General features: G+C 51.6%; 1 protein-coding gene and 1 pseudogene across 1 annotated transcript in view; both read right to left on the reverse strand.

The window, feature by feature from the left end:
• Window positions 1–14508, reverse strand: part of CLMP (CXADR like membrane protein) — a 456485-nt gene that overhangs the window by 207991 nt on the left and 233986 nt on the right. The window lies entirely within an intron of this gene.
• LOC138487596 (octapeptide-repeat protein T2-like) overlaps window positions 2390–14508 on the reverse strand; it is a 44972-nt pseudogene continuing 32853 nt past the window's right edge.

A 14508-nucleotide genomic window follows, 5' to 3' on the forward strand; every position in this document is an offset into this window, starting at 1 on the left:
TCACACTCCCTTCTATGCCGATGCTCACACTCCTTCAGATGCCGCCTCACACTCCCGGTAAGTCCGCCTTTCACTGTCAGACTCCCTCTTTGCCTGTCTGCTCAGTACCCCACCTTTGCTTCTTCACTTTCTCTCTGAAGTCGCACCGCATTCTGCCTGCTGTCCTTCCTCTTCTGTGCCTTTATTTCTGAAACCCACATTCTTTCTGTGGTGTCTCTAACACTCCCTCTAAACAAATGCTCGCTCTCTCTGTCCCTTGCTGACACCCCTTTCCCGCCTTCTAATTCAGTGGTATTCAAACTTAATTCTACAAAGCCCCCCTTGAGTAACAACTCTGTAACTGCTTGTATTTTCTATTAAAATCAGTCACCATAATCCCTATTGAGCCTCGCACCCCTCCCTGCAACCCCCGGAAACCCATCAGGCTCCCGAGGGGGCCAGCCCACAGTGTGAAGGCAGCTGTAGGCAACCACACGTGCACACTCACGCCCTCGCACGAGCTCTTACATTCCGTGTTAAGCTGGTCCTCACGTGCCATAGTAGTCCCTTCAATGCTGTCTCTCACATTCCCTCTAAATGAGTGCTTACTCCCGACCCCTTCATTGATACCATTAACACTTTCTCTCACCCTCATTCTAATGCAGGCACACACTCACACACCTCCTCCCTCCCTTCCTCACATAGGGTATTTATCTCCTACTCACATTCTGCCCTCTGCCTCCTCACACTCCCTCTAAAGCTGCCCTTGTCTGGTCCTCCAACACTGCCTCACACCCTCGCAATTAATGCTTACTCTCTCCCTGTCTTTGGTGCTGCCTCTCACTCTGCCTTTGGTGCTGCCTCTCACTCTGTCTTTGGTGCTGCCTCTCTGCCTTTGCTGCTGCCTCTCACTCTGCCTTTGGTGCTGCCTCTCACTCTTTGGTGCTGCGTCTCACCCTCGCAATTAATGCTTACTCTCTCGGCCTTTGGTTGTTCCCTCTACCCCTGTCTTTGCTGCTGCCTCTCACTCTGCCTTTGGTGCTGCCTCTCAAGCTGCCTTTGATGCTGCCTCTCACTCTGTCTTTGGTGCTGCCTCTCTGCCTTTGCTGCTGCCTCTCACTCTGCCTTTGGTGCTGCCTCTCACTCTGTCTTTGGTGCTGCCTCTCACTCTGCCTTTGTTGCTCCCTTTCACCCTGTCTTTAGTGCTGCCTCTCACTCTGCCTTTGGTGCTCCCTCTCACCCTGTGTTTGGTGCTGCCTCTCACTCTGCCCTTGGTGCTGCCTCTCACTCTGTCTTTGGTGCTGCCTCTCTGCCTTTGGTGCTGCCTCTCTGCCTTTGCTGCTGTCTCTCACTCTGCCTTGGGTGCTGCCTCTCACTCTGTCGTTGGTGCTGCCTCTCACTCTGCCTTTGGTGCTCCCTCTCACCCTGTCTTTGGTGCTGCCTCTCACTCTGCCTTTGGTGCTCCCTCTCACCTTGTGTTTGGTGCTGCCTCTCACTCTGCCCTTGGTGCTGCCTCTCACTCTGTCTTTGGTGCTGCCTCTCTGCCTTTGCTGCTGCCTCTCACTCTGCCTTTGGTGCTGCCTCTCACTCTGCCTTTGGTGCTGCCTCTCACTCTGTCTTTGGTGCTGCCTCTCTGCCTTTGCTGCTGCCTCCCACGCTGCCTTTGGTGCTGCCTCTCACCCTCCCTATTAATGCTTACTCTCTCAGCCTTTCATTGTTCCCTCTCACTCTGCCTTTCATTGTTCCCTCTCACTCTGCCTTTGGTGCTCCCTCTCACTCTGCCTTTGGTGCTGCCTCTCACTCTGTCTTTGGTGCTACCTCTCACTCTGCCCTTTGTGCTGCCTCTCCCTCTGTCTTTGGTGCTGCCTCTCTGCCTTTGCTGCTGCCTCTCACTCTGCCTTTGGTGCTGCCTCTCCCTCTGTCTTTGGTGCTGCCTCTCACTCTGCCTTTGGTGCTGCCTCTCACTCTTTGGTGCTGCGTCTCGCCCTCCATCTTAATGCTCTCTCTGCCTTTCATTGTTCCCTCTCACCCTGTCTTTGGTGCTGCCTCTCACTCTGCCTTTGGTGCTGCCTCTCACTTTGTCTTTGTTGCCTTTGGTGCTGCCTCTCACTCTGCCTTTGGTGCTGCCTCTCACTCTGACTTTGGTGCTGCCTCTCACTCTGCCTTTGGTGCTGCTGCTCACTCTGTCTTTGGTGCTGCCTCTCACTCTGCCTTTGGTGCTGCCACTCACTCTTTGGTGCTGTGTCTCACCCTCCATCTTAATGCTCTCTCTGCCTTTCATTGTTCCCTCTCACCCTGTCTTTGGTGTTGCCTCTCACTCTGCCTTTGGTGATGCCTCTCACTCTGTCTTTGGTGCTGCCTATCACTCTGCCTTTGATGCTCCCTCTCACTCTGTCTTTGGTGCTGCCTCTCACTCTGCCTTTGCTGCTGCCTCTCACTCTGTCTTTGGTGCTGCCTCTCACTCTGTCTTTGGTGCTGCCTCTCACTCTGCCTTTGGTGCTCCCTCTCACCCTGTCTTTGGTTCTGCCTCTCACTCTGCCTTTGCTGCTGCCTCTCACTCTGTCTTTGGTGCTGCCTCTCACGCTGCCTTTGCTGCTGCCTCTCACTCTGTCTTTGGTGCTGTCTCTCACTCTGTCTTTGGTGCTGCCTCTCTGCCTTTGCTGCTGCCTCTCACTCTGCCTTTGGTGCTGCCTCTCACTCTGTCTTTGGTGCTGCCTCTCACTCTGTCTTTGGTGCTGCCTCTCACTCTGTCTTTAGTGCTGCCTCTCACTCTGTCTTTGGTGCTGCCTCTCACCCTGTCTTTGGTGCTGCCTCTCACTCTGTCTTTGGTGCTGCCTCTCACTCTGTCTTTGGTGCTGCCTCTCTGCCTTTGCTGCTGCCTCTCACTCTGCCTTTGGTGCTGCCTCTCTCTCTGTCTTTGGTGCTGCCTCTCACTCTGCCTTTGGTGCTGCCTCTCACTCTTTGGTGCTGCGTCACACCCTCCATCTTAATTCTCTCTCTGCCTTTCATTGTTCCCTCTCACCCTGTCTTTGGTGCTGCCTCTCACTCTGCCTTTGGTGCTGCCTCTCACTTTGTCTTTGTTGCCTTTGGTGCTGCCTCTCACTCTGCCTTTGGTGCTGCCTCTCACTCTGACTTTGGTGCTGCCTCTCACTCTGCCTTTGGTGCTGCTGCTCACTCTGTCTTTGGTGCTGCCTCTCACTCTGCCTTTGGTGCTGCCACTCACTCTTTGGTGCGGTGTCTCACCCTCCATCTTAATGCTCTCTCTGCCTTTCATTGTTCCCTCTCACCCTGTCTTTGGTGTTGCCTCTCACTCTGCCTTTGGTGATGCCTCTCACTCTGTCTTTGGTGCTGCCTCTCACTCTGCCTTTGGTGCTCCCTCTCACCCTGTCTTTGGTGCTGCCTCTCACTCTGCCTTTGCTGCTGCCTCTCACTCTGTCTTTGGTGCTGCCTCTCACTCTGTCTTTGGTGCTGCCTCTCACTCTGCCTTTGGTGCTCCCTCTCACCCTGTCTTTGGTGCTGCCTCTCACCCTCCATCTTAATGGTCTCTCTCTGCCTTTCATTGTTCCCTCTCACCCTGTCTTTGGTGCTGCCTCTCACTCTGCCTTTGCTGCTGCCTCTCACTCTGTCTTTGGTGCTGTCTCTCACTCTGTCTTTGGTGCTGCCTCTCTGCCTTTGCTGCTGCCTCTCACTCTGCCTTTGGTGCTGCCTCTCACTCTGTCTTTGGTGCTGCCTCTCACCCTGTCTGTGGTGCTGCCTCTCACTCTGTCTTTGGTGCTGCCTCTCACTCTGTCTTTAGTGCTGCCTCTCACTCTGTCTTTGGTGCTGCCTCTCACCCTGTCTTTGGTGCTGCCTCTCACTCTGTCTTTGGTGCTGCCTCTCACTCTGCCTTTAGTGCTGCCTCTCACACTGTCTTTGGTGCTGCCTCTCACTCTGCCTTTGGTGCTCCCTCTCACCCTGTCTTTGGTGCTGCCTCTCACTCTGCCTTTGCTGTTGCCTCTCACTCTGTCTTTGGTGCTGCCTCTCACTCTGTCTTTGGTGCTGCCTCTCACTCTGCCTTTGGTGCTCCCTCTCACCCTCTCTTTGGTGCTGCCTCTCACTCTGCCTTTGCTGCTGCCTCTCACTCTGTCTTTGGTGCTGCCTCTCACTCTGCCTTTGGTGCTGCCTCTCACTCTTTGGTGCTGCGTCTCACCCTCCATCTTAATGGTCTCTCTCTGCCTTTCATTGTTCCCTCTCACCCTGTCTTTGGTGCTGCCTCTCACTCTGCCTTTGGTGCTGCCTCTCACTCTGCCTTTGGTGCTGCCTCTCACCCTGTCTTTGGTGCTGCCTCTCACTCTGTCTTTGGTGCTCCCTCTCACCCTGTCTTTGGTGCTGCCTCTCACTCTGCCTTTGCTGCTGCCTCTCACTCTGTCGTTGGTGCTGCCTCTCACTCTGTCTTTGGTGCTGCCTCTCACCCTGTCTTTGCTGCTGCCTCTCACTCTGTCTTTGGTGCTGCCTCTCACCCTGTCTTTGGTGCTGCCTCTCACTCTGTCTTTGGTGCTGCCTCTCACTCTGTCTTTGGTGCTGCCTCTCACTCTGTCTTTGGTGCTGCCTCTCACCCTCCCTATCACGCCACTGCTCTCTCTGTTCAGATGGACCCGCCGTGTCGTCGCTGCGGGTGAGGGCCGCCTCTTCTCAGAATTGCACACATCAGCTCCCAGCTCATTCCACACTTGGCAGCTGTAGCTTAGCGCGGGTTTTCTTGTTTTCCAATCTCCATATTTTGCTTCTGGCCACATTCCTGGCTTTCGCTTAAAGGGAGAAAGGTTATAATTTCGTGCAGTCGGCAGAATGTGAGCCGCTTCCCCGGGCCTCTGCTTCTCGAAAGCAGGCTGCGGGGTGAGAGTTCACGCGTGCCAGCGGCCATTTTGTTTGGTTTGGGCCTGCAGCCGCCGGCCTCCTGCCTTCTCCCCAGAGATGCTGAGGCGCTTTTGGCAGCAAACAACCCAGTGCAGCCCGTGAAAGACTTCAGAGAGAGTTCAAGGGAGCTAACGATTGCCATGTGCCTTGGGTCTCTCTTCTGCGGGACCCCTCCCGCCTAGAGTCCTTGGCACTGGAGCCTCAGCTGGGCCTCTTGCAAATACACCCGAAGCAAAGTTTCACATCCAAGCAGCGCCGCTCAATGAGATCCGGCATCGGGTGGGTCCCCGGATCTCGGACCTGGCCTTTCTCAGCCCTGACAAGGCTTTATGGAGCCCCCACTCACTATTTGCTCATCCTGTTTCTTTCTTCTGTCCTGGGAGGGACACCACGGGAATGAATGGGCCATGACTATCACCGGGGTGGGGCCATCACTTTTAAAAGCAGACTGTGTACGTGCTGGACACTCCATTGCTTTCCAAATGTGCATCTTACAGTTTCATAGAAAAAAAGTAATTTCCAGACCCAAAAATGCTGCTTAAAGTTGGACTACCACACAAATACTATGTAATTTGTGTGCCCCTTCCTTTGTGTTTTGTCACAGGTTATATATTTATAAAGATTCCTTATGCTTGTCAAACTGGTTAATCACAAATACATGTTTCGGTTGTGCTGAGAGCAGTTATTAAGAAATTAATCTGTGGGTTCATGGGTGCCAACTTTTAATTTTCACTACATGGGCAGAAATACCCCCACCTCTGCCCTCAATATAAGCAAGCGACCAACCCATGCCCGGCCAAACACATTTTAAAGCACATTTTTTTAATAAGGAATTGCAAAAACTTCTACGATTAACAACCAATTATTAATGTATAACATCTCAGCAACAGTCTCTCAACCTGCTGAGTTACCCTGGTAGCCTTCTACTGTAGAGAGTGCCTATGGATCCCTTAATGTACTAATCACTACATTAGCAACAGTATTTTGGGTGCACCACTGCCATGGAAGTGATTTAAAGTGGAATTGAGGTACAGGGTGGAGTTTGGAAGAGAAGCAGCATGAAGGAAATAGCACCATATTTAAACTATTCTTTTGAACATTTCCTTTGAGCGGAACTCCACTGCCATCTCCGTCCACTCAGAACTCCGCTCCCTCCTGCAAACTCCACCCCCAGCCCTTGTGGGAGTCTCCCTTTACATGTTTTCCATTTCCAGCACTGCGTCCAAGGACGTGTGCAAGAGGACGCTCAGCTCCAGGGCCCATGGCACCAGAGCTAAACCAGTTCTGTAGATGCTCTTAAAGCTCCAGTTTAATAAACAATGATATTCAGAAGGCAAATGTTGCAGCACTCGTGCCCCTTCCTAGAAGAAAGTGCAACTTCCTTCCAGTGGCAGCACCTGGTACAGGGCCCTAGGTGGGCGGGTCATGGAGGCGGAGCTTTGGGTGGGCGGAGTTAATTGTGGTCACAAGTGCACAAGGGCAAACTTTAGGGACAAAAGCTATTTTGTATTAAGTTGATTTTATTACAGTTACCTGGGGGTGTGACTAACTGGACACAGCTGGGCCTCCTCAGCACTGCAGGCTTTCTATCAATGTACAGGCACCCGTGCCTAGGGGTCTGACTAACTGGACAAAACTGGACCTCCTCAGCAGCCTCTGCTGTCAATGTTCAGTTCCCTGTGTCTAGGGGTCTGACTAACTGGACACAGCTGGGCCTCCTCAGCAGCCTCTGCTGTCAATGTTCAGTTCCCTGTGTCTAGGGGTCTGACTAACTGGACACAGCTGGGCCTCCTCAGCACTGCAGGCTTTCTATCAATGTACAGGCACCCGTGCCTAGGGGTCTGACTAACTGGACAAAACTGGACCTCCTCAGCAGCCTCTGCTGTCAATGTTCAGTTCCCTGTGTCTAGGGGTCTGACTAACTGGACACAGCTGGGCCTCCTCAGCAGCCTTTGCTGTCAATGTTCAGTTCCCTGTGTCCAGGGGTCTGACTAACTGGACACAGCTGGGCCTCCTCAGCAGCCTTTGCTATTAATGCTAAATATTCTAAACCTCGAGAACATACGCGTCCTTGTAGCAGAAAAGTGATGTCATTCTGTTTGTGCGGGCGTTGCTGCAGCCACGCATTGCAAAACGGCAGAATAATGGTGTTAAGCTTTTGCTGCACGGGTTGGAGAGTGAATACCTCGGATCGGTATAGCGGTTGCTGTACTGTAGAGTATGGAATTACAGAGCCCTTTACAATATTCTCATCAGTCGGTTTACAACCTCTCTGCTCCTCCGCGTGTTCATTCACCCACTCACGGGCCGGCCCATACATCTGCTCGCCCATCTCTCCCTCACTGGGAGCCGTGCAGAGGTGCTGGCTCTCTGCAGGCAAAACATGATGCCCCCTGGCGGGAACACTCTACCTGGCTCACCGCTCATTGCACCTAACGGCAGCAAATCAGAGCACCCATAGGTGCTAGCAGCCCACCCCTACCACCCCCCCTTCCTTTCACCTCCCCATTCCCCTCCTAAGGACCAGGGAACTCGCCTCGTCCAACACTGAGGGTGAGGAAAGGGGGTAGAAGGATGAATGGGTGGCATTCCAAAACCACCTGTAATAAACCCATTAAAGTGCTCGTACGTACATACATACATAAATAGGCCGAAATATGCCGCTCAAAGAGCGCCGTTAAGGTTCATGTCCTTTTCCAACATTTATCCCCTCCACTTAGCCTTTTCTCTCCCCCTCCCCCACCTCTTTTGCCCTCTGAAGCAACTTGCATGCATGCTGGTCCTGGCAGAAACCAAATACGAATATGGCAACGTGACATTCCAATAGCAGGGCCGCAGAATGAAGGTTCTTCTCCGTTTTGCGGGGTGGGTGAAATCAGCAATGCCATGCATTTTCCTCAAGGGAAATGTATCGTTTCATGTGTTTTTGTGTCAGGCAAAACCGTGTCAAAGGTCAATTTGACCCAAAGCGGCTAACACCGAAAACAATTTGCCTGTTTGCCAAAGTGTAACATTAGGCGAATGTTGGCGACTCGGCTTCGTTTGTGAATACTTTGCCCACCCCTGGCCTGGACCACGGTCTTCTCCTCAAGCTGGTAAAGCATGCTGGCACACAGCTGGTCCACACATGCATATGGGCGCCTGCAGAGGGCAGACGGCTCGCGGGCCCCCCAGGCTCGGACTCGGGCCTGCTGGGGCCGGGGACGGAGCAGAGGGGGAAGCGGATTGCTGGATGCTGCAGCTTCCGAAAGGGTGAGGGCATGGGAGGGGGGCTGAGAAGGAGAAAAGGGGGCATGGTGAAGGGGCCCACGCCCTTTCCCGAGGCGAAGTTGCTTTCCCAGCTTGTTAGGAGCTGGACTGACGTCACAGCAGAAAGGGCCCTGTGCTGTGTGGAAGGGGCGGGGCCTAGCACAGGGGCCCGCTCGCCATTTGTTTGCCTGGCGACCGTTAAGTCCGCCTCTGCTTCCTTCTAAAGAGCGCAGAAGGTGGGAGTGCCCAGGTAATGAGGGGGGACGGGGCACCACTTCTGCTCATCGTGCGTCTGCACCAATTTCCCCTTCTCGATGGGAGAGACAAGTTGGAAGTTTCCAGAAGCTCCCGGTAGCAAAGCCCGACCTTGGCTCGAAACTCATTTTAGGGGGACTTTCCCCATAATATGGAGCCTTCCATCGCTGGTCCTCATATAGTGTCCTCGTGCGGACTAATGAGAACCCCACCTGCCCGTCCATTGCCCGCCCATTGTCCCCATTCGTACCCTTTGGAACAGGTGCTTTAACGTGGCGGGGCGTCTCTGCCACTTATGAAGGCACTTTTTGTGTGAAAGTTTCTAATGGGTAATTACAGTCACGCAGAGGCGGGGCCAACCTTACACCTGCTTTACAAACCTTTTTACAGAGATCCACTTGTGTGTGAGGGGCGTGGGGGGGTACCATGTTCAGTGTTCAATACCCGCTGACCAGATAAAGGACTCCCATTACATCCACTGCCCTCTGGGGTCAAAGTGGGGGCAAACTAAAGGGTACGGCGTTCCCTTACCTCTCAGGGCAACCCGTCGTCACTCCCTTACTTTATGCGACCCACAATACCGTTCCAGGATGGCAACTTTAAAATAAATACTTTTTTTAAAAATGTCATCCCCTTTGGGGACTTGAACTTGAGCCCTGCTGATATCAAGGTAGTGCACCATTGCACTGCGCTATCTCGCAAGGATGAAAGAGTGTATATTTTTTTAAATATGCTGCTTGGGCTACAAGACCCATTTCCAAGCAGCCAAGCACCCAGCATGGTGGCGATCTGTGGATGGATGGCTGCTGGCCCAGCTCTGCTCAGCCCAGAGCCGGCGGGCCTATGACCATATGACCATGGTCAGCATTGTACAATAACGACTTGAGGCATTGTCTTGTGGTTATCAATGAAAGGCCATGGTTCTTATTGCACCAAGTATAATCATAAACTGTATTTGAGTACATTTATTTAACCAAAAACACACAATGATGAAGAGTGTTATATTTTGGCCACCGGGACCAGGGGGCGCCTACCTGGCCCGTGCTGCCAACTTCTTCCCATGACTTTGTGGGCCCTGTTCGTTGCCCTGTTATTCACCTTCGTCTCCCTTTATCTTCTTTCTGGGCGGGTGCGATCAGGAAAAGAAAGAAGTCTCCTGCGTTTGCGGGATGACTGTTGGTGCTCCGTTCAGAGAACCAAGAAGAACTGGATTCCTACTCCCAGCTCCCTGCTTTTATTGCCCTTCCATGCCCTGAGGGCTATGCCTGCTTCTGTGGGCTCCCTGCCCTTCTGGCCGGCTGGCGCTGACGGCCATTCGCGCCTTGGTGGGGCCTCCTTTCTCTGCCTTTCTTCTGTCTCCCTAACTCTTCCTGTCCTTGGGCTTCTCCCTGTTTCTGTTGCCACGCTGCCGTGTACTAAGTGTTAGGTGTTGTATGCGGCAGGAGGAAAGGTGCCACGCTTCCTCCCATCGCTTGCTTGGGTGGGTTGCATTGCCCTGGGCCCCCAGATTATTCCCATGCCTGTCAGATCCATTGGTACCCTATTCTGCGGCACTTGCCATAATCTGTGGAGCCCAGAGCAGGCTGAACTATGACCCTAGTTAGTATTGCACAATGGCGACTTGAGGCATTGCCATGTGGTTGGCAATAAAAGGCTGTGGTTTTTATTGCAAAAAGTATAATCATAAAACATATTTTAGTATATTTATTTATCCAAAAATACACAATGATAAACAATGTTGTCTTTTCGGCACCGGGACCAGGGGGGTGCTTATCTGGCCCGTGCTGCCACACCTGCATGGGTTCTCGGCCATCCAGGTTGCCCCAAAAGTGACGGTACTACCTGCATCCTCTTGTGGCTAAATTATTAATAACCTCGCGTGGACCCTGTCCATTCCATTAACCGACAGGTAAACCCCACCTTTGTGAAACAGCTCCGGGTCTGCGAGCGAAATCGCAGTTGCGTCGGATGAAGTGAATTCCTCTGCTGTTGCAGAATTATTCTACCCCCCCCCTCATTAAGTTTTTTTCTGGCTATGTCTATTGCCTTGGAGGAATTTGCCCCCTGCCATTTTTTTCTGGGTAACATGGCTGAATAGACCATGTCGGTCTCTCCCTAGTTGTGCACTATTCCTGCCAGGGATGTGAATGTCTGCCGGCATCTGTTTTCTGCCTTGTTCTACCAAATCGGTGCCTCCCAGATGTATAATTAATAATTCTGGTGGGTCTCTGAAGGCTACCAGGTCTGCCAGTCTGTCATGTATCTCAGCCCATTTCATGCCCCTGTACCCCCACCATGATGTGATGGTGTTTCGGACCATCTCCCTGTCCTGAACCTATGATCCAAGCCGATTTGAGGGGGCGTCTTGCTCTGTCGAAGAAAATCATGGTTATATTAGTTCTGGCCTTACATATCTTTTACAACAATCAGACCTCCAGCCCTCGATTGGTTTCAATTTTTCAGCCCCAAGACCCCCTTGCCATGCTGATGAAACGTTATCTGGATAAATGAAACATCACCACCCGGATAAATGCAACATCACTCTGATAAATCAAACATCGTCATATGGATAAATTCAACATCATCACTCCGATAAATCAGAAAACATCACCCTGATAAATGCAACATCTTCACTCTGAAAAATCAAACATCATCACCCTGAAAAATGCAACACCATCACTCTGATAAATCAAAAATCATCATCTGGATAAATTCAACATCATCACTCCGATAAATCAAAAAACATCACCCTGATAAATGCAACATCTTCACTCTGAAAAATCAAACATCATCACCCTGAAAAATGCAACACCATCACTCTGATAAATCAAAAATCATCATCTGGATAAATTCAACATAATCACTCCAATAAATCAAAAAACATCACCCTGATAAATGCAACATCATCACTCTGCTAAATCAAACATCATCACCCTGAAAAATGCAACATCATCACTCTGATAAATCAAACATCATCATCTGGATAAATTCAACATCATCACTCTAATAAATCAAAAAACATCACCCTGATAAATGCAACATCATCACTGATAAATCAAACATCATCACCCTGAAAAATGCAACATCATCACTCTGATAAATCAAAAATAATCACCCTGATAAATGCAACATCATCACTCTGATAAGTCAAATATCATCACCATGAAAAATGCAACATCATCACTCTGATCAATCAAAAATCATCACCCTGGTAAATGCAACATCATCACTCTGATAAGTCAAATATCATCACCATGAAAAATGCAACATCATCACTCTGATCAATCAAAAATCATCACCCTGGTAAATGCAACATCATCATCCTGACTGAACAGAAGGGCATTCTCTGCTTTAGTCTTGAGACGCATCTTTCTGTGTGCTAGGGGCAGCCTCCCTTTTCACCCCCAGGGCAGGTTTCTCCCGCCTGATCCACACAGCACATCCAGACGAGCGGTACACCCCTTTTTGGTGCTGCCAATTCGGCGCGGGCCGGTTTGGCGCGACCGCTTTGGCCTGGCGGCCAGTTCGGCATGCCCATTTTGGCGCAGAAGCCTTTCTGGCGCCGCCGATTTGGCGCGAGGGACGTTTGGACTTGGCTGACATTGCAGCCACGTCTAAACTCCCTTCCGCCAAATTTAAAAGCATCATTCTTTTCAAATACATCACGTTGACAGCTACTGTGACTGTCAACGTGTTGCATTTGAAAATAATTGTGCAGAACCAATACCCTCCCCCCCACACACCCCACACCCCCCCTCTGCAAGGGCTGCAGAACCCTCTCGTAGAAGCATTTACAAAATAAAAACGGCATCACAGATGCTGCATTGGTCATGATTAGCAACATGTGAAAAAACCTGCGCACAAATCCAGTCACCCCGCCTGTGGCAGCCACCATGTTCTTCTTCACCTGGTGCCCTTATGGAATATGTAAGTCCCTAGGGCCGCCCAGGTCGCAATAACTTAAACGATTGTCCTTAGGAGCCATCACAGGCTCATCTGCCACTGACACAGAGTAGGAATGTGTGCCCTGGACGTAGGAAGCTTAAAAGAAGAAGGGGAACAAAGCAGGGCCTGAGCTAGGAGTATGCAAGCTGCAAGACATGGCCTATAGCGCTTATGACATCCATGCAGGCGCCTCTTGGCGCTGGAGAGCTTTGGGTGCATAACTCCGGAGTCCTGGCGAAACAAGATGTGTATAATGGATGAAAGAATAAAGAATAGTTCTATTTTATAGAAGAGGTAGGGGGGGGGCACGAAAGGAAACTGATCATTTCGAAACACACCTCCCTCGCTTCTTGCACCTATTAATTTGATTCCTTGATTCCTTGATTTGATTCCTTGATTCCTTGATTTGATTCCTTGATTCCTATGCATTTGTCGAGGACATATGCCGGTTTTGCTGCTTAGGGGGAACACGCCGAGTGATGCCGGACTGCTGCATGACTCTAAAAACACACGAACTGCACATGTGGGCATTCTGTGTATTTCAACAGTTTCTTGTTCACAATGCGGCCAATACCCGTGGCCAGTACCCGCGCCAAAACATCCTGGCGCCAGAACATCCCAGCGGCGAACTGGTCGCGCCGAAATGGGCGCGCCAAAACGGGCTCTGCGGCAAATCGGCTGCGCCAAATCGGCCGGCGCCGGAACGGCGGCGCCAAATCGTCGTGCTCCGCCAGACGAGGCCCAGAGCCCAGAGCCCAGAGCCCACACTCCGCCCCTGACTCGCAGGTGAGTTCACGTATCTCTAGCGCAATGCAAAGGACGTCCAGCATCAACTGCGCTTCCTAGAAAGCCCCAGGGGGGCCTTTACAAACACTTCTAACTCAAAGCTGCTCAGAGTCCCCCCTCCGCCCCTCCTTGTCAGGATTGTCACAGGGGCGACGACGCTCAACCTTTGCAAACAAGCCGAGGGGACATCCATGCATTCAATCTGTGCAAGCCCTACCCTCGCCACTGCCTCCCATGAGCTGCTATTGGGCCAGCTCTCCCTGAGGCATGTTCGCTGTCTGCCCACTGGCGAAATACACGTAAATGCGTTATTGCACACGTGTTCAACAGCACCGGCCACTTACATCCGGCCCTCTTTCAGAAGCAAGACCAGCACATCTGCCTTTAACTGACACCAGCGCCCTTGCAGCACCTTAAGCAATCCTTCTCCCCACCTTGCACGTGGGCAGCCGGATGTAAAGTCCGTCCTTTGATGCTGGGGTCCAAAAGGGTCGCTGCTCCACCCAGTATCTGAGAGTCGCTGGTCCATGCGTTCTCCCAATATTTCCCTACGCGGCACCAGGCCTCACCCATCCTGTGCGGACAGTTGACTATACAGATTGGGTAGTTTAAGTCACCTAGAGACAGGGCTTTAAGAGGGCTGGGGCTAGCCGGAGCAGAGGCCCGGCAGGCTCCAAGAATCACAGAACAGTTGCGGCTCCCACGCTCGTACACTTAGCTACCCGAGTCTGCCACTGTGCCCGGGCGCCCTGTGAATCTTGGCTGGTGACCTGTGTGGGGGGAGCGGGGGGGGGGGGGGGGTGCAATCTGTTTATGAGCTGAAGAGTCGTGGCTGGAGCAGGGCAGCCTGGGCCCGAGCGTTGACGCTCTGCACAGGAGTATACATGTCCCGTGTGCTGCAGAATGTCCCCGTTGGCGTGAATGCTGTGAGCAGGGTGCATTAAGGGTGCATTGGGAACCCAGAAGGTTTGCGTTCTTCACAGTCACATCCCACGGCTCTGCAGGCATTCTTATGTTGCCAAAAAGTACTTCAGTGTTATGCCAAGCAGCCAGCTTCGCGCACTCTGGGCTGGCAGAAGGCATGGGCAGCGTCTGTAGACCAACTGATAGTGTGTTTTGTAAAGGGGCTGCGAGCACGAGGATATTTTTTGGTAAATGTCGCGTTTTCCTCACATCAAATATGAAGCGTGCCTTTGTCATGCAATGACAAACAAACACGTTATCTTTTCAAAAATAATATTTTGCTGTGAGTCTTTAAGTCTTCAAAGTACATTGACTCATTGTGACTTGCATTCTGGTGTTTGTAGTTTCCCATTCCAGAGGGCAGACACAATGCTACACGTGTGCACATATTTCTATAAGGGATTCATATTTGTGTGAGTCCTTTATCATGAGTTG

The sequence above is a fragment of the Ambystoma mexicanum genome, chromosome 9 (genome assembly GCF_040938575.1).
Source record: "Ambystoma mexicanum isolate Mex_15411 chromosome 9, UKY_AmexF1_1, whole genome shotgun sequence".
NCBI classification, from domain to species: Eukaryota; Metazoa; Chordata; class Amphibia; order Caudata; family Ambystomatidae; genus Ambystoma; species Ambystoma mexicanum.